The sequence below is a fragment of the Pinus tabuliformis genome, chromosome 8 (assembly GCF_031772625.1).
Source record: "Pinus tabuliformis cultivar Carrire ecotype Pingquan chromosome 8, CPIR1, whole genome shotgun sequence".
Lineage (NCBI taxonomy): Eukaryota > Viridiplantae > Streptophyta > Pinopsida > Pinales > Pinaceae > Pinus > Pinus tabuliformis.
In genome coordinates, this window is record NC_142294.1 from 1,402,121,398 (window position 1) to 1,402,142,121 (window position 20,724).

Sequence of the window (20,724 nt, forward strand, 5' to 3'; positions counted from 1 at the left end):
ACATTTCTATGGAAGATTCAAAGTCTTTATGGTGTTAGGGTTTCAACTTTCTTTTGCTGTCCAAGGTTGCCCATTTGTAATCCCTCTTTTCCCTTATTTCCATCAACATTCTCCTTCAAAGTTTCCCATAAAATTTCATACTCTAAAATCCCTAAAACTTACTACATTCCCAAACCCCATTTCCACCTTAAAGGCCCACAATATTATAATTTCCCATGTTGCTTTCCCTAATTCCTTATTTTTGTTTATTGTCCCTAATTCCCTCATGTTCCCCTTTCCCTAACAATCCCCTTGTATTTATGTCCCCTTGGTGACAGCATTTGAAAAAGTCAAACAACAGTTAATTGGGTGCAAAGTCAACATTACATTTCAGCCATCTTGCCTTCAAAACCATGTCAGAAACCGAATCAGATTATCAGCAGAGTTATGACAGTGATTCAACACCAGAGGTAGAAGTGCCAAGGAGGCATCACAAGGGTGGTAAGGGTGGTCGGCATGTCAGGGAGGAGCCCACTTCTCTGGCTCATTTGAAAGCTTTTCCACTTGCAATGACATGTTTTCAGTATCAATCATGCCTTGGATATTGTGAGCGAATCTCACAAATTCAACATCACAGAGAACTAGTCCGCTTGTTTGTCCTACATTTGCACAATGGTCATGTGAACCTTGCAGGAGTGGATTTCACTCTATCACCTGAAATTGTTGCTCAAGCCACCGGGATACCAAATGTTGGGGGAGTAGGGGGGAGAGAGAGTTCTGAGCGCTGGTGGAGGAGAGAGAACAAAGCTTTCATTGTACAGTCTTTGACAGGGATTTTAATGAAAATACCCAGCTCCAGCTTTTGAGATTCCTGTGGTATGAGATTTAACATTTGTGTCATCCTTTGTTTCATATGTAGCCTGTTATGTGTTCATTTCATTTCATGATCGTTTCCAATTGAACAAATGAAGTGTTAAGGTAGAATTCATAATTTGTATGCTCTGCCTTTAAGTTTGTTCATATTTAATGTTTTCTTTTGTTTGACAAGGATTCATCTTCTATGCCCTTGTCAGCTCCTCAGCAGTCTTGCCATTCCATTTAATCTCAATTTGATGTTAAACTTTCTTTCCTACATTGCCTCAGGAGACAATCTGTGTTTTTGATTACATTTCTCTGTTCAAGCTGTTTCTTTGCCCCATGCAGCCCAGAAAAACCCCATCATTTTATTAAAAACCCCTTTTTATCAATTTACTAGCCTAAAATCAGTTTCTTTTAAAGTCATCTCAGTCCCTTTTAGAAAACTTTTTGCTGAGATAGACTGGAGAGAGCCCTCTCCTGTCCTCGTAGGGCTAGCTATGAGGCTAAGTGGTTTGATGTTGCATTGGATTTTGCCTTCCTCAGCCTGAGGCAGATTCGAGCGCTAACAGAGTCCATCCAACTCTTCCTGTATCAGCCGGTCTTCTTCTTGCCTTTGCGCTGCCTGTTTTGATAAGAGGTTCGCCCTTGAGTTGTGCTCCCTGTAAATATGTTGACAAGCAAAATGTTCAAATAAATCTATGAGCCTGTGTGTCTCATCCAGAATGTGACTCAAAGAAAAAGCAGAGCAGTGTGAAGTTCTATTTATCCAGTTGCAGACAAGTTTTGAATCCCCAAACAGTTGTAACTTTGTGCATCCTTTCTCAAGAGCAAAATGTATGAGGTGTTTGGCAGTGGACAGTTCAGCATAGTTATTTGTGCCCCTTCCTAGGTGCATCTGTATATGGAAACAATGACCATCCCTGAGGTATAGGAGGGCTCCTCCATCGCAACCATCAGCTTGGGCCGAGCCATCGAAATAGGCCCATGGGAAAGATTTGTTAATGTGCTCAGGGAGGATGGTTCTAGGGGGGGGCTGAGAGAGGTCTTCCGGGAGTAATTCATAATAGGAAAGGATCTGGGATCTGATGTTTGGCCAGTTGGGGTCTCTATGGTAAAAAATAGCTCGGTTCCTAGCCGTCCAGATAGCCCAGCACATGAGGAGAGGTAGATTCCCGTCTCTTCCTTTGTGTTTCTCTAGCCAATACAGCCAGGCTTCTGAAATTTTCTGTCCTTGCCATTTATTGAAAGATGGGGAGGATGAGGTTATGAGGGACCATTGAGCAGAGAAAATAGGGCAGGTTAGGAATAGATGCTCGGTGTCTTCCTCATTGCATCTGCATAGATGACACCAGAAGGGTCCATGGAATGATCGTCTCATTAAGTATTAATTATGAGATGATGTTCTATCATTCTTTCTTTTTTCATTTTGAGGAGGCTTTCTTGATGGACCTAATTTTCCTTTCTCCTTCTTTTTTTCATGAGTGATATATACAATGGGCTCTCCTTCTTCATGTTTTTGAATTATTCCTCTTGATATCATCCTTGATTTTTCTGGGTAAGATTTCCAACAATTTCATCAAATGATGGGAGGAGATTCAGTTGCTTATAGTAGTAATGAATGTTTCCCAAATAGGAGGGAGACCTCTAAGAGTCACAATCACTAATTCCCTGTCAGGCACAAATTATTTAACTCTCTGCAATTGATCTCTATGACGAGATATCCTCATGATATAGGATTGAACATATTCTCCCTTGTTCATCTTGGTGTCTTTGAGTTGATCTTTCAAATATATGATCTCATTCAAATTGTTGATTTCATACATGCTAGCTATATTATCATACATTTATTTAGACTTCCTTAAATTCCCAACATATGCAAGTAAATGATCTTGTAAATCATCAACTATAATTTTCTTTTCTTTGGACTCACCTTTCATGTACTTGTTTTTTATGGAAGTAGAAACATTTTCTAGAGGCTCGGGCACTCTTCCTTGAATGTACTCCAACACATCATTGTTGTCAACTATGATCTCCAACTCGACTTTCCATGCAACAAAGTTTGATGAGTCACCCAACTTCTCATGCTCCTTGAAGGTAGATGAAGACATCTCTAATTTGACTAGATAAGGTCCTTCAACTTGCCAAGGGTAATGGCTTCAATGCTTGTCTCCTTTTGGGATTTTCCTTCACCTTAGCTATGATATCATGTTAATTTTTCAGATTGTTATATGTTGTTTCAACTACTTAAGACCAAATCAATTATTCATTTAGCAATGAATCTTATTATTAATAATGTTTCCAATCACAAATGGTAATTGAAGATACAACAATATATGCAATGACAAAGGAGACAAAAGAACAACCACAAGAGACACCAAATTGGTTAAATATCGGGGAAAAACCCCACTAGGGGGAAAACCCTTTCAAATATTCTTCTTATTATATTTTCATAAAATGTTTCAGTAGAGAGTACAACGATCTCAATACATAATCATCCAAAAAGTATTTATCCAATACAGATAAAAAACAAATTTTGAGAATCATTCTAAAATAGAGAGAAACCTTCCAGCCTTTAGACATTTGCAGTCAACTGTCAATCCCTAGTTCAGAACCCTAGTCACACTCATTAAGTTATTCTGCGAGTGATTGTGTGTTCTCCATCGCTCCTTGAGACACTATGAGTGAGTGACTATGACTTCCTCGTCACTCTCTAAAGCACTGTAAGCGAGCGACTGTGGTCGGATCTTCCCAGAGCTATCTCAGAGGCTCGACTGCACCCTTCAAGATGTTATGCAAGCAACTGCATCTTCCAAGTCAATCTCTGAGGCACTGCGAGTGTGCGAATACAGTCAGATCTGATCTACGGCAAGCGTGCGAGCATAAAACATAAACCCTAAACATGTAAGGGTCTCAGACCTGTAATTTCAGACCTTGCACGAGCTTCCTCCATCAAACCTATGAGAACCAAATAATCGAAGAAGAGAATATGCTTCATGATGATAATCAAATGAGCTTGAGGTCTGTTGTATTTATAGGCTTCCATGGTGGTCCATTTGATGTTGAGGCCGACCTATCGAATTTTACATGTGTGTGAGGCCGACCTATCCCAATGTACATGAGTGGGCACGTAAATTCAAAAACAAACTTCTTCTTGTCCAAATGAGGTGATCTTTAGGTCGATTTTGGTCCCCTCAAAGAGGAATTCAATGAAAACATCATATCTGTCATATGAGTTATCCAAGATTTAGTTTTACCCTAGTTGTATCAATTAACAAAAGCAAGTAAAAATGATAGTCACAAAAATGAAAGCAACACTAATGAAAACCAAAGCGCGCAAAATCAACAATTGAGAAAACTCACTAGGGTGGTGATAAAATTGTAACTAACAGTGAGAGAACTCTCGACTTGGAATTGAATATTGACTATCCACAAGGATTGCGTAGTCACTGTCTTTATCGATTATGCAATCATTGTCCACAAGGACTACAAAAACACTATAACTAAACATTGCGTATGCGCTATTCCTAGAGATTGCACAAGGCTTACTTTCAAAAACTGTTCTCAAGGATAGAAATTGGTTACTAAGATTGCTAAAAAGGGCAGTGCTTGTGGATACATCAAGGACAGAGAATGTGTAATAAAGTGGTTTCGACAATTAGAATATTAACAAAAGACTTAAACACTTAGTGGAACATCAACCAATCATGAAGTGACAATGAACAAATTTGAAATGACAGATCATAAAGTCATAGGTAGGTTCCAAAATTCAAGTATAGGCAAAATTTTGGAGTTTTTTTGTCGCATTGACAAAACTAGGATTTTATAATATAGGCATGGCTTCATGATGGGCATATGTGTTCTCCTTCGCTTGCTTATATTTTGGGCTTCTAGCTTGGGTTTTGTTCTCCTATGTGTTTTGAACATGAATTTGATGTTCAACATGCTTATCTTAGCTTCATGATGAGAGGATGTATTTCCCTTCATTTTCTTGCTTTTTGGCTTCTGGATTGAATTTTTTTGTCCTATATGTTCTTGCATCATAAACTTGAGTTCAATTCTGTAATGATTTTTAGTTTTTATTATCTATATTATGATATAATGGGACTTTTTGACTCCATTTATTTTGGAATAATTCCTTCATTTTCTTGTCGAACACCTTTTGATTCTGTAGATATTGGAATAATTTGTTCACTTTCTTTTCCTCTAACAGATACAGGACGAGGTTAAAAGCAAATTCAACAGACAACAAGATCGAGAGTTATGTTTATATATTTATCTTATTATTTCTGCATATTGGATGCTTGATAAAAGGGTGGCTTTGGAAAGGGTGATAACATTGCATTTGAAATCACGAAACTAACAGATTGTGAAACTTTGTCAACTCTAAATTTTGAGACTCACTATAATGAAGGAGATAAAATTGAACTTTCTAAATTCAAAGAAAAAATATTTGAACCTTGTAGTGCCAAATACATTGATTATATGCGTTGCCATGACCAAAATCGAGCTATTACATTTCATAGACATAATATGATATATAGATAGAGGCATTGCCCACTAGAGAATGAGAAGCTACATTACCTCATTCCTACTCCAAGAGGATACAAAAATCCATTTTCATTACCAAAGATCCATGACTATGTTGCATATACTAATGTTCCCTATACAAGTATTAGAATAGAGAAGGGTGTTCATAATTGAGTTCAATTTGAAGGTGATGTGTTCAAGCCTGGGGGAGGAACAATGTTTCCTCAAGGGGAAAATAAGTATATTAATTAACTAGCTTAAGTGGTACCTATCTCTGATGGTACTATCAAGACTATGTTGGACATAGGCTATGCGGTATGTTTGAAGCATATAACTTGCTAATGTTGATTCTACAACATACTTTTTCTTACTCTTGCTATTTTTGTGGTAACTAGTATGTTTTAATTTGTGACTTTATGATATATGGCTCAAAAGTGTTCACCAATTTTGAAGGGATTATTGTATTTTTTTGTTGCAATGATATTATTGAGTTTGAGTATATGCCCTGACATGAAACCCTTATGGAAAGCTATGGTGGCAAGTTGGGGTGCATATCTCTAGAAGAGAAATGTTTTGACCATGTCATTTGCACCAATGGATTCACATGAAGCCCAAGTGCAATTTTCTTTGGAGTGGGGTGTCCCTATTGTGATTGGTGTAATGGGGACACAATGGATTCTATACCCTTCTAACACTTTTGATATATCTCATTGTTCACGATATTTGATTCCTTAGACTGCAAATGGTAAGGGGGATTGTTTCAAGATTAATACTTGTTAAAATTTAATTTAGAGCTGTAGAAGAGCCTTAAATTCACTAATTTTATTCTCATATCAATTTTCTTAACTTTATTCATTTGCAGATGGTTTGTATTTGATATAAGTGGATCAAGTCCTTAGACCATGTTGATATTAGAATTCTTCTGGCCGTCCCATCTATTAGAAGCAATATTACCAATCTTGGAAGAGGCCAAAAGAGGAGCTCCAGAAGGAAAATAAATAATTGAAGGGAAAATATTTATGAAAAAGGTGAACTTGCCAAATTTTAGCAAAATATAAATAATACTCATTCTTGTCCTAGAAGTTGGCATACTATTGACCCACCTCCTGCCCGTGAATCAATAATCTAGATGATTATTGGTCAACACCTAAACTTCATACCTGAAAACTTGAAGACAATTTATGTAGCCTAATTTGATAACACAACATAATCAAATCTATAGTGTGCTAAACATATTTTGAAAAATTTATTAATGGTGAATAAAAAATGACTATATTTATGAACAATTTTTGTAGCCCAGACATTATTTGTACTCAAGAAAGACTATAATCTCATTGCAGTAGGTATTCTAAGGATCAACTCTAGTATTGAATGTATACCTAGGCCTTGATAAGTAAAACCTTTTTTGGCCCTTCCTAGAAAGTGCTTGTATATTTATGAACAATATTTGTAACCCATAATATGTTTGTACTCATGCAAGACTATAACCTTAGTGCAATAGGTATTCTTGGGTTCAAGTCTAGGATTGAATATATACTCGGGCTTTTATGGGTAGAACCTTTTTTGGCCCTTCCTGGAATGTAGGTTTTATGGTATTGGCCTTGCGACATAAAGCTATAGTTGTTATGCTATTTAACACACATTTAACGTTTTCCATTATATGTTGTAAAGAATGCATTCAAAAGCTATAACTATAATGTATTCAAATGGTTAACAAGTTTCGTTGAAATTTAAATGAAAGGGTTAACAAACTAGATTTGACTAAAACAGAAGTGAGAGACATAAAGTTTACAAATATTGAATGAAGTGAGCATGTGCATTTGATAGTGAATATTCAACATTAATGTTACCAAGGCAAAAAAATGCAATGCATATTATCCCAATTTTTTTTTCTTTTCTTTATTTAGCACATTAACAGTGAACCATTTGTTAGAAAATTATATATTACGGAGCAATGGAACACATAAAATATTGCAGAAATATAAACACAGAAAACGTACAAAACAAGAGAGACACAGATATACGTGGTTCACCCAGTTTGGGCTATGTCCACCCCGAACAGCCAGTCCTTCCTTTCTATTATCTAGCAAAATGAAGAGACACAACCTATAGCAAATCCGCTGTAATATCCTCTGTTTCCTCTCACAGTCTCACCTCTCTGTTTCTCGCTCACAGAATACACATCTATATCTCAGCCTCAAATACAATGCCCTCATACAAAGAGAGGGGGTTGCCTTCTAGGGCAAAAAACCCTAAACTAAACATAAGTTCTACCGTCAGATCATCTGCCTAATGAACAGCCCAGATTGACTAGAAATTACTATACTTTTACAAGGCAATTTTACATTTGTTTTTAGCTTCGGGGGCGCTGCCCTCGAGCCCCTGCCGGGGGATCGCTGGCCCCCGGACCCTCGCAGAGGGGACAAGTCCCCCTCGCACCCCCCCGCGCGGAGGGGTGTACAAACTTCCTGGGGTATACATCTAGCTGAAACAAAGACCTCTGAACAATCATGCTCCACACACAACAATCTCCCATTTGGAGAATGATTGTAGGAACTCCACCATTGCTTCATTTGCTGGACAATGACTCCTCTTTGGACCTGGCTGTTTCTCATCTTCATCGTCATCCCTGAAGACCAATTGAAACTGAGCATATTCTCAGTTTCTCTCTGGTTACAACTTTTGTTAGCATATCTGCAGGATTCTGGCTAGTGTGTATCTTTTCCAGCTTCAACTCTCCATCTTCTAACACTGATCGTATGAAGTGGTACTTGATCTGTATGTGTTTAGTCCTGGAATGAAATGCTGAGTTCTTTGCAAGATGAATGGCACTTTGGCTATCACTGTATAACGTGCCCTTATCATGCTCCTTACCCAATTCACCCATAAACCTTTGTAAGCAAATCATTTCTTTACTAGCCTCTGTAGCAGCAACATACTCTGCTTCTATTGTTGAAAGTGCAACAACACTTTGGATTTTTGAAACCCAATTGACAGCTGTTCCTCCAACAGTAAATACATATCATGTAGTGCTCCTCCTATTATCTCTGTCACCTGCCATATCTGCATCAACATATCCTTGTAGGGAGATGTTTGAACCACCAAAGCATAATGCTTGATTTGTGGTACCTTTCAAATATCTGAGAATCCATTTCACTGCCATCCAATGTTCCTTTCCTAGATTGTTCATGTACCTGCTTACAACTCCCACTGCATGTGCAATATCAGGCCTTGTGCAAACCATTGCATACATTAAGCTTCCAACTGCTGATGCATATGGAACTTTAGACATATAATCCATGTCTTCTTGGGTCTTTGGGCACATTTCCTTGCTAAGTTTGAAATGGCTAGCAAAAGGTGTACTAACTGGTTTTGCATTGTGCATGTTAAATCTTTTCAACACCTTTTGTATGTACTCATTCTGAGACAATGTTAATTTACGATTTTTCCTGTCTCTAGTTATTCTCATACCAAGGATTTGTTTTGCAGCTCCCAAATCCTTCATTGCAAATGAATTTGCCAATTTTCTTTTGAGCACATTTATTTCCTGCATGTTAGATCCTGCAACAAGCATGTCATCTACATACAATAACAATATAATATAGCTTCCATCATTTTGCTTTTTAAAATAAACACAATGATCAGAGTGACATCTAGTATAACCTTGTTCAGACATAAACTTGTCAAATTTTAGATACCACTGCCTTGGAGCCTGTTTTAAGCCATACAAGCTCTTCTTCAACCTGCACACTAGTTTCTCCTTCCCTTTCACCTCATATCCTTGTGGCTGTTGCATATATATCTCTTCCTCCAAATCCCCATGGAGAAAGGCTGTCTTTACATCTAACTGCTCAAGATGCAAATCTTCAGCTGCTACAAGACTTAAAATAGTTCTAATTGAAGTCATTTTAACAACAGGAGAAAATATTTCATCAAAATCAATACCTTTCTTCTGTGCAAACCCCTTCACCACAAGTCTAGCTTTGTACCTCTGTTTTCCTCCATCTTCTTCCTTCAGCCGGTAAACCCATTTATTCTTCAATGTAGTTTTTCCTGCAGGCAACCTGACTAAGTCCCAAGTCTGGTTATGCATTAAGGAGTCCATCTCTTCTTCCATGGATACCTCCCACTTCTTCCTGCTTTCAACCTGCATTGCTTCTTCATAACATTCGGGTTCACCAGAATCAGTCAACAATAAATAATATAATGAAGGAGAGTATCGTTCAGGGGGTCTACTTATCCTGGTAGATCTTCTAACACCACTTTCAGGTGTTTGGGGTGCCTGTTGCTGTTGTGGTGGTTGCTGTTGTTGATTATTATTATTTTCAGGCACCTTTACCTTTTCAATGATTGATCAAGAACTGCGTATTCCTTGTTTTCTTTTTCCTGTTTATTTTCCTGCAACTGATTCTTATACAAGACCTTTTCATTGAATATTACATCTCCGCTCCTAATGATTTTGTGATTTTCGTAATCATATAAGCGATAACCAAAATCATTAACACCATATCCAATAAAGGTACATTTATTTGACTTTGCCTCAAGCTTTGTTCTATTTTCTTTATCAATATGGACAAAGGCCTCACAACCAAAAGGCTTTAAAAAAGAGTAGTTTACCTTTTTACCTGTCCATGCTTCCTCCGGAACACCACCATCCAAGGAACTTGAAGGCCCTCTGTTTATTAGATAAACAGCAGTATCTACAGCATCTGCCCAAAACTGTAAAGGCAATCCTGCATGCAATCTCATGCACCTTGCACGCTCCATGATTGTTCTGTTCATCCTTTCTGACACACCATTTTCTTGTGGTGTTCTTGGAACTGTCTTCTCTCTGCGAATTCCATGTTCTGAACAGTACCTATCAAACTCTTTGCTGCAATATTCACCTCCATTGTCTGATCTAAGACACTTCAATTTCTTTTCTGTCTCAATCTCAACCAAAGCTTTCCATTTCTTGAAAGTATCAAATACATCAGATTTATTCTTAATACAATAAATCCAAGTTTTTCTAGTTGCATCATCAATAAAGGTAACATAATAACGAGAGCCACCGAGAGATGATACCTGAGTAGGTCCCCATACATCTGTATGCACAAGCTCTAATTTTTCATTCTTCTTTTCTTTCCCAACTCTGAGAAATCTGACTCTCTTTTGTTTTCCATAAATGCAATTCTCACAGAAGTCCAAATCAACATTCTTCAAACCTGGCAACAAATTTCTTGAGTGAAGAATATTCATTCCCTTTTCACTCATGTGTCCGAGCCTATGATGCCATAATGTTGCATCTGCTCCTTTGGAAGTTAAAGCATTAACAAAGTTAGAAATACCATTGCATAAATACAATGTACCAACCTTTTCGCCTTTTGCTATTACCAGGGCTCCTTTGGTGACCTTCCAAGCTTTATCTGTGAAATTTGTCACACAACCTTCACTGCCTAACTGCCCTGTTGAAATCAGATTTTTCTTTAGATCTGGAACATGCCTTACCTCCTTTAATAGCCATTGGTTTCCATTCTGCTGTTTTATAAGAACCTTACCCATTCCAATGATTTTACAGGGTTTATCATCACCTAGACGAACTTGTCCAAAATCTCCTTGAACATAGTCATGAAAGTATTTCTTATCAGGTGTGGCATGGAATGAAGCCCCTGAATCTACCACCCAGGAATCAGTAATATTTTCGAAAGAAAGAATCAAAGCATCTTGTAACACCTCACCTGTCACATTTGCTTCATGATTGTTTTCTTGCTGTGCATCTCCTCCTTTTCCCTTCCGAGATCTACAGTCTTTCTTTAGGTGTCCTTTCTTTCCACATTTCCAGCACACTATCCCCGATCTGGACTTGGATCTGTCTTTCCTTGATTTACTGCGATATCGCGAGCTCTTTCCTCTTTCCATTTTTCTTCCTCTAGACTCTGCACTCAAAGCATTTCTCGATGTCTCATCGGAGCTTTTCCGTCGCATTTCCTCGCTAAGGATAGCACCGACAACATCATCAAACTTTAAAGTACTAGATCCAGAAACGGAGTTACTAATGGCCATTACCAAACCATTCCAACTTTCTGGTAATGAGCACAAGAATAACAGAGCTCTAACTTCATCATCAAAGTTTACCCCTACAGAACTTAACTGACTTGTAACTGTATTAAAATCATTTAAATGGTTTGCAACAGATCCACCTTCCGACATATTCATATTAAATAACTGTTTCATAAGAAATACCTTGTTTGAGGCCGAGGGTTTTTCATATAGTTTCGACAACGTCTGCATCAAACCCTCTGTCGTGGTTTCCTTCGAAATGTTGAAGGCGACTGATGTAGCAAGGCACAACCGTATTGTTCCGAGTGCCTTTCTATCGAGAAGGTTCCATTCTTCGTCTTTCATACCCGTCGGCATCTTTGTTTTTCCGCCCAATGGTAGGTATAGATCTTTCTGATATAGATAATCTTCCATCTGCATCTTCACAGCAAGAAGTTTTGGCTGTTAAATTTCTAGACCCTAAACTTACCATCTTCCGCCATTGCTCCCACTCGAACCAGGAACCCTTCTTACCTGCGAGTTTATCAGCCAAATAGACCTTCGGTCTGATACCAGTTGTTAGAAAATTATATATTACGGAGCAATGGAACACATAAAATATTGCAGAAATATAAACATAGAAAACGCACAAAACAAGAGAGACACAGATATACGTGGTTCACCCAGTTTGGGCTACGTCCACCCCGAACAACCAGTCCTTCCTTTCTATTATCTAGCAAAATGAAGAGACACAACCTACAGCAAATCCGCTGTAATATCCTCTGTTTCCTCTCACAGTCTCACCTCTCTGTTTCTTGCTCACAGAATACATATCTATATCTCAGCCTCAAATACAATGCCCTCATACAAAGAGAGGGGGTTGCCTTCCAGGGCAAAAAACCCTAAACTAAACATAAGTTCTACCGTCAGATCATCTGCCTAATGAACGGCCTAGATTGACTAGAAATTACTATACTTTTACAAGGCAATTTTACATTTGTTTTTAGCTTTGGGGGCGCTGCCCCCGAGCCCCCTCCGGGGGACTGCTGGCCCCCGGACCCCCCAGCCGGGGGGGATCGGCCCCCCCAGACCCCCGCGGGGGGGACAAGTCCCCCCCGCACCCCCCTGCGTGGAGGGGTGTACAAACTTCCTGGGGTATACATCCGGCTGAAACAAAGACCTCTGAACAATCATGCTCCACACACAACACCATTTCCATAATATGATGTTTACAACCAAAATCCTCTATCCATTCACTGCAACGATGAAAGGGGAATATTTAAATTTATTTTTATGCAATATTTTATTTTGTTTATGAGATATATTTTATTGTTAAGCCGTAAAATATCTTAATAGATTTATATTAATTGAGTGTATTTTGCAGTGATTAATAAGAGTCTATTTTATAATGAGTTTGTTAATGAAATTAATAAAATTGAACAATGAGACTCTATGTTTTGAAAAGGTTGTAATAAATTATTTTATTTTGTTTCTTTATTTTTTCTTTTTAGAATTGAGTTAAAAATATTTTGTTACTTTTGTTGTTATTGTTGATTCTACTTCCTTTCATTCTTGGAAAATAGATTATATTAAGTAATTATTCATGAACCACAACAAAAAAAAAACTCCTATTTGTAGTAAATGAATATTTTATTATTGATTCATAAACCATTCAAAAAACTCTTTCTTCTCTTTCAACAACTAAAGTATTTGGATTTACTTTGACATCCCCTTTCCCTTGCTTTGGAGGTATGCTGGTTGTAAATATTGTTCATCAATGTGAAAAAACATTAAGGCCATCTTTGACCATAGAATTCATAGATATTCAATAGTCCTTAATCAATACCAAACTTAATTAGATAAATAAATTCTCATATGAAAGAAGATATTAAAGAATTCTTTGATGACTAGGGAAATGCTCAAGTAGTTGAGATAAATTTCAATTTTGATGATAAAATTGAAGTTCAAACCATTAAATTTGAAGATAATCACACAGAACTACATACTTGATGAAGTTTGGATCACTACTCAAACTGATGATCATTCACAAAAGTTTGAAGTGACTTTCATTGAAAATCTGGTTTTTCCTAAGGAATTCCGTTATTGAGACTCATGTTGCATCATTTTTGTTGCAACATTTTATAGTCATTGTTATTTGGATCTTTGTCACATGTACAATATTCCTTTGATCGCTTGAGGGATTGAATCGCTAGTTTACTTGATGAGTACAAGCCTTCGTGTGTTAAATTCAGAGTAAGATCTCTTGTTGTTTTTTACCACCAGATGAATTCTCAGATATTTTCTTATTACTGCTTCAAGGACAAAGCATCTCAAGGGGATATGACTTGTAAGATAATTAAGTATGTCTTAAATATATATATTTTTACCTAGTAACTAGGTCATATATATATTGAAAGGGGTAGTTGTAACTGCCATTGAAAACTACTATAAAGGGGATTCTAGACCCCCCTCCTAAGCTACTACGAAAGGGGCTCATAATACCCCCATAGAATTCATAGATATTCAATAGTCCTTAATCAATACCAAACTTAATTAGATAAATAATTTCACATATGAAATAATATATTAAATAATTCTTTGATGACTAGGGAAAATATTAAGTAGTTGAGATAACTTTCAATTTTGATGATAAAATTGGAGTTCAGACCATTAAATTTGAATATAAATCACACAGAACCACATACTTGATGAAGTTTGGATCACTACTCAAACTGATGATCATTCTCAAAGATTTGAAGTGAATTTCACTGAATTTTTTTTTTCCCCAAGGAACTCCATTATTGAGACTTATGCTACATCATTTTTGTTGCAACATCCTTTAGTCATTATTATTTGGATCTTTGTCATATGTACAATATTCCTTTGATCGTATGAAGGTTTGAATCACCAGTTTACTTGATGAGTACAAGCCTTCGCGTGTTAAATACGATGTAAGATCTCTTGTTGTTTTTTACCACCAGATGAATTCTCAGATATTTTCTTATTACTGCTTTAAGGACAAATCATCTCAAGGGATATGGATTGTAACATACTTAAGTATATCTTAAATATATGTTTTTTATCTAGTAACTAGGTCATATATATATAGATATATATATATTGAAAGGGGTATTTATAACTGCCATTGAAAACTATATAAAGTGGGTTCTAGATCCCCCTCCTAAGATTCTATGAGAGGGGCTACTAATGACCCCCTTTGTAAGTTGCTAGAAGGGGGATCATGACACCCCAAAATGTTGATACACAGGGTCTCTAAACCCCCCTCATGAGTTGCTACAAGGGAGGCTCCTATTGCCCCCAAAAAGGCTTGAATTTTAGAGCAAATGTTTTTTTTGGGCAAGGGTTTAAAAGTGCCCCCAAAGTCACTTTTCAAGGGGTCACCCCCCAAATTGGATTTTTGGGGATGGTTTACAATTTCCCCAAAAGTCACATATCTCTTAAAAAATTTCCCCTAAAGGGCTTGACATTTAGAGGTGATGTTTTTTTTGGCCTACCTCCCCCACCCTCCCCATGCCCCTACTCCACTTTTGGAGACGGATATCTACCCCCCCCCCATTCTGCCTTTGGAGGAAGATAATTACCCCCCTTAAAAGTGTTTTTAGTAATTGTGTTTATTAAAATTTCTTCTATTGCTAATCCAAATTACAATTTAAATTTGAGCTAAAGCTTCATTAACTCTTAATTTACAAATGGTGCATGGACATCATAAGAAACATTCACAATATGATATATATAACAATTGGGTACCTACTTCATATGCATTAAAAATTGCTTGTACTACTTAATGTGAATTACAAGTGTACTCTTAGCTGGATCTCCAATATATCTTAAACCATATTTTAATTTTATTTTTTAGTACTATTAGATATTATTATATCCTACCTCATTTATGGTTACCATTGTAACAAAAATATGCATTGTGCTATGGAATTAATAGTAACATGTAATGTTGTTTTCTTTTTTTTTCCAGAATGCTTCAGGTAATGACCGCGGAGATGATGATCCATATTATGTTGAACATACATCAGATATAAGAGACGATGATGATTAGCATGGAAATGGCATTGGTGATGATGATGTGGATGCGATTGATAAAGATGGTCATGATGATGATCATGATGGAAATGATCATGATGATGATCTTGACTATGATCTTGGTGGTGCTAGCTATTCATGCAATTTTTTTTATATATTTAGTTGGGATGCCTTAATATGGTAATCATACATTTGAATTTTAGTTTATTTGAATAAATATTATGGTACTATAGGTACTATCTTGTTACCTTATGAATACGTTGAAAATTGTCAATATTTTTTTGATGAAGAATTATTATGTATGATGAGATTCATAATTTTAGATGGATGTTGTGAATTTACCTTAGAATAATCTTATCTATGAAACATTTCTAATTGGTAATCAATCATTTACTTTTAGTTGAATGATTAAAGATGATGATGATATTATCATTATTATCTTGTTACTTTATATATATATATATATATATATATATATATTGAAAATTATCAACATTATTTTAATTGAGATATATTATGTATGATGATATTACTATGTTTGGGTGGATGTTATGAATTTACCTTAGAATAATGATATTCATGAAATATTTTGATCCGGTAACCACACATTTGAATTTCAGTTGATTTGATTAAAGATGATAATGATATTATTTGTACTGTGTTGTTACTTTATATATGTGTTGAAAATTGTCAATATTTTTTGATGGAGAATCATTATGTATGATGATATTACTATTTTTGGATAGATGTTGTGAATTTACCTTGGAATAATGATATCTGTGATAGGTGTTGATTTGGTAGTCATATTGTATATTGAAAATTTTCAATGAATTTTTGATGGATAATGTTATATATGATGATACTGCTATTTTTTCGATGGATGTTGTCAATTTCCCTTAAAAATGTTTACAAACACTATGTTATCAATTTGAATTATGATATCTTCTTTAATGATATTTAGAAATGTTAATATATTTCACTATGTAATTGAAATTATTAAAATGAACCCATAAAGGGGGTCATAAATGGAAAGAAAAGTTGTTGGGTCCCTATAATACTAGTGATTACCCCATTACTATTGTAGTTATACCCCTTATTTATATTGTTGTGCCCCTATTACCCCCATATTATTATTTCTGTGCCCCATAGAATCCCTCTATTGTTATTTTTGTGGCTTTATATTATTATTGTTAGGTCGGCTGGATTATACTGTGACTCCTTAGACTCCTATATATAGAAAGGAGGTTTTGTCATTTGTATCATCCAAGAATTGTTCATTTATGTAATGTAAAGGAGGTTGCCCCCTCGAAGAGGCTGAATTCTAAGGCGTTGATCTATCTTTTCTATCTTTTCTTGAGCTGGTTTCATAACATTTGGTATCAGAGCTTTGGATTCTAGGGTTTCGCTACTCCAAACAGGTCATCGTGGAATTTTCGCTATAACTTTTTTTCTGTGACATTTCAGGAGTCGCAAAAAAAACCCATTTGAGAAGAATTGACGCTGAACCTTGGGTCCGAATTTCAGAGCTTTTCACGCGATATTGTTGGAGATATGATCTGAGGAAGTTGGTCTTTTTGCAGACTCCTGAATTACATTCAAAACAGGTGACCTGGGGAAAATCGTCATAACTTTCTCTCTGAGGATCGGATTGAAATTTCGTAAAAAGGTACAGAAATAGGATGGACTGTAGTTTCTTGTGGGTGTTTTTTTAGATCCAAAGGTCGAAACAGTGACTCGCGGCACGTCGTACAAGTTAGCTCTACTGAACTAGTCTATAATCAAGTCACTGTGGGAGATTTCGCATAACTCTTCCTTGGAGAATCCAATTTGGGTCAGAATTGTGGCATTGGAAAGAGGACACAGAGAGCTACTACAGGTCACAAGTTTAGAACTAGATGACTGGAAAGTACAGAGATACATCAGAGGCAATATCGAGCTCCTACAAAGTGAAAAAAGGTGTGTAGATTTTTTAAATTTTTGCTTAAGCTTGGTTTGAAAATTTATTTTGAAGGAATTCAAAGGGCATAGTAGAGCATTATTATCAGTAACTGATGCCCCGAGGAAAGAAAATGCAAACACCTAGTAAGGAACCTGAAAGCTCTAGCATGACTCATGAAGAAGAGGAAGAAATGCTACATGATATATCAAAATTACAAGAACAAGTGCAACAAATGTCACGCTCACAAAAGTTAACAGATGCTAAGATAAATGGCGTGGAAGCTAAGATGAATGGCATGGAAGCTAAGATGGATAATTTGAAGATAGATTTGAACACAAATTTGAAGACAGGCATGGAAGATTTGAAGACAGATTTGACTAATTTTCTACAAGAAATACTTACTAATGGTGAAAAGGTAGTAAAGGAAACTCATGATGAGAACAAAAGAAATGTTAATCATGATTCCATAGACGCTAATGTTGGATCGAAGAATCACCACATTCCAAAAATCGATATGAGGAAGTTTGATGGCAAGGATCCCGCCACATGGATATTACAGATGGAGCAATTCTTCGATCTCAATAATGTGCAAAACACACAAAAGGTACGTATGACAACTTTATATTTGGAACCAAATCAGTTTGTATGGTATCAATGGCTTTGTTCTCGTAAAAAATTTATCACTTGGGCAATTTTTACAGAAGAATTGATAGCACATTATGAGGATACAAAAAGCAACACTTTTTTTAGCCAATTGATAAGTCTCAAACAAAAGGGTTCAATAATGGAGCACATTGAGGAGTTCCAAAAATTGAACATAAGGGTAAAAGATATTCCAGAGGAGCATAGGATTGATGTGTTCATAGGGTCTTTAAAGGATAATATCCAACATGATGTGCGCCTTTGGGAACCTGATTCATTAGAGAAGGCATTCAGGTTAGCAAGAAAAATGGAAAGAAAATTATGGCAACTAGGAAGCATACCATTCACAACTATAAAGACGGAAGTGTTGTTGCCCATAGTCTTCCACAACCTACAAGGTTGACACCACAACAATTGGAAGAAAAAAGAGCAAAAGGGCTTTGTTACAATTGTGATAGCAAATACACAAAAGGTCATAAGTGTGCTGAGAAGAAATTATTCTACATAGATTGTGAAGAGGAAGAAGAAAAGGAGCAAGAAAGGTCAAAAGAAGAGAATATATTCCAGGAACAAAGCCTAGATGAAGAACAAATAAATCCGACCATATCTTGTAATGCATTGGCGGGAATTACCACTCCTCAAACCATCAAGATAGAAGGACAAATCAAGAAGAAAAAGGTAATAGTGTTGATTGATTCAGGAAGCACCCACAATTTTATTCATTGTAGGGTAGCAAAAGAATTGAATTGCTTCCTATATCCAGCACCAGAGTGTCAAGTGATGATTGCAAATGGAGGAACAATAAATTGTTCTGGAAAGTGCCATAATATCAAGCTATCCATGGGAGAATATGTATTGACTAGCCCAATGCTTTCCATTCCAATGGGAGGTGCTGATGTTGTACTAGGAGTCCAATGGCTACAATCCTTGGGTACAATAGCTTTTAATTTTCAAGAACTTTTCATGAAATTTTCTGTGGAAGGAAAGGAAGTTGAATTAAGGGGTATTGCAGGGAAACCAGGAAAGATAATCAGCTCTAATGGCATGACAAAGCTTCTAAAAAAGGAGCAAAGAGGTGTAATTGCACAATTATGTTCGCTAGATGTTTCCACATTGGAATCATCTATTTCTCCAGATCTCCAAAAAGTCCTGGACAATCATTCCAAGGTATTTGAGACTCCCAAAGGTCTCCCACCTATGCGTGATCATGATCATGCTATTCATCTGATTCCAGGAAGTGTTCCTCCAAACATCAGGCCGTACAGATATCCATATGTCCAAAAAAGTGAAATTGAACGTATGGTTGCAGAAATGCTAGAGGCTGGTATAATTCAACCGAGTCAAAGTTCTTTCTCAGCTCCAGTAGTATTGGTGCACAAGAAGGATGGATCATGGCGCATGTGTCCAGATTATAGGGAGCTCAACAAGCTCACTATTAAAGATAAGTTCCCCATTCCTGTCATTGATGAATTACTGGATGAATTGCATGGATCAATTTACTTCACCAAGTTGGATCTTCGTTCGGGATATCATCAAATCAGAATGAAGATTGAAGACATTCCGAAAACGGCATTTAGAACTCATGAGGGTCATTATGAATTTTTGGTCATGCCTTTTGGCCTTACCAATGCACCTTCAACATTTCAAGGTTTGATGAATTCAATTTTCAAACCATTCCTTAGAAAATTTGTGTTAGTATTTTTTGATGATATACTAATCTACAGCAAGTCTTGGAAGGATCATGTTGAACATGTTGACAAGGTGCTACAACTATTGGAGGAGAAACAATTATATGCAAAAAGATCCAAATGTTTCTTTGGAGTCCAGGAGGTGGAATATTTGGGTCATATTGTATCTCATGAAGGAGTTAAGGTAGACCCTAGCAAAATTAAAGCCATTAAGGAATGGAAAATCCCCACATCCATAAAGCATCTGCGAGGATTTCTTGGGTTGACAGGGTATTATCGCAAGTTTGTTAAGAATTATGGGAGAATAGCAGCACCTCTAACAACATTATTGAAGAAAGATTCATTTTCATGGACTCCGGAAGCAACAAAGGCCTTTAAACATCTTAAAGAGGCAATGTGCCAAGCACCGGTCTTAGCTACACCGGACTTCACAAAAACCTTTATTGTGGAATGTGATGCTTCAGGAAATGGAATTGGTGCTGTTCTAATGCAAGATGAAAGACCCATTGCTTTTGAAAGTCGTCCAATCAAGGGAAAGTTTTTAAGCAAAGCTATTTATGAGAAGGAAATGTTGGCAATACTCCATGCACTTAAGAAATGGCGACCCTACCTAATGGGAAGACACTTCAAGGTAAAAACGGATCATGATAGCCTTAAATACTTTTTAGAACAAAGATTATCCTCTGAAGAGCAACAAAAGTGGGTCACAAAGATGTTGGGTTATGACTTTGAAATCATCTACAAAAAAGGGAAGCAAAATGTGGTGGCAGATGCACTCTCAAGAAAGGATGAGGATATGGAAGCATTGTTGTGTGCCATTTCTATTATCCAACCAGATTGGATAAACGAAGCAAAGGAGGAATGAAAGAATGACGAAGAAGTGTGGGCACTTATTCGAAAGCTACAACAAGATTCCAGTACTTCTGATACATTTAGCTGGCAAAATGATTCGTTATGGTACAAAGATCGCTTATACCTCTGTAAGAATTCCCAGCTAAAACAAAAGATTCTTATGGA

At 36.6% G+C, this 20,724-nt stretch overlaps 1 pseudogene; it reads left to right on the top strand.

Moving 5' to 3' along the window:
• Window positions 1-6,528, top strand: part of LOC149240796 (putative methyltransferase PMT2) — a 130,457-nt pseudogene extending 123,929 nt beyond the window's left edge.
• Window positions 6,529-20,724: the final 14,196 nt, after the last annotated feature.